Below are 899 nucleotides of genomic sequence, written 5' to 3'. Positions count from 1 at the left end.
CACATCACGATGGGAAGAGCGAGGCTGAAGGACGGCGAAAGAGATGCCGGCTACTGCCACCTGTTCGTCGAGAATCTAGAAGGTGCAGCCCTCGAATGGTTCGCACGCCTTAAACGAAACTCTATCGGAAGTTTCTGACAGCTCGCATCGGAATTTCTCAAGCAATACTCTATGTTCATAGATAGAGAAACTTCCGATGTCGATCTCTGGAGTCTGTCCCAGAGGGAAGACAACGAACCCCTCCGTGAGATCATCAGCCGATTCAAGTTGGTAATGTCTAGGGTCAGCGGGATAAGCGACAAGGTGGCCATCGATTCGCTCAGAAAGGCGCTCTGGTACAAGTCGAAATTCAAAAAATGGATATCCCTCGACAAACCGCGGACGATCAAGGACGCCCTCCACAAGGGAACGGAGTACATCATGATCGAGGAAGAAACAAAAGTCTTATCGCAAAAATATAAGTCGGCGAGACCATCCCCGAAAGATGTAGATCCAAAAACGAAGAAGAAGAACCCTCGTAACGACAAGTACGTCCATCATGAGGGGGAAGATCTCCAAGGAGCGCACAATTACGCGATCGGCTTGGACCAGGGCTGAACCACGGGTAATACGTGGACTCGTAATCAAGGATATGATGAAAACACCTTCTGCGAGTTCCACCAGTCCCGAGGACACTCCACGACTAACTGCAAAGTCTTGGGAGCAAGGATGGCCGCGAAGCTACTAGCTGGAGAGCTCTCGGAAGTGACCAGCGTGAAAGATCTCATCCTGGAAACCGATCGCCCCTCGAAGCCAGACAGAAATCCTCCCGCGGAGAGATCTCCTCAAAGAAATCAATCTGGGGATAAACACGGCAGGAGGCCAGACGACAAGGGGAACGATAACAATCGTCGCAGAGT

This window comes from Brassica oleracea, chromosome C7 (genome assembly GCF_000695525.1).
Source record: "Brassica oleracea var. oleracea cultivar TO1000 chromosome C7, BOL, whole genome shotgun sequence".
Lineage (NCBI taxonomy): Eukaryota > Viridiplantae > Streptophyta > Magnoliopsida > Brassicales > Brassicaceae > Brassica > Brassica oleracea.
This window is presented reverse-complemented; position numbering follows the sequence as displayed.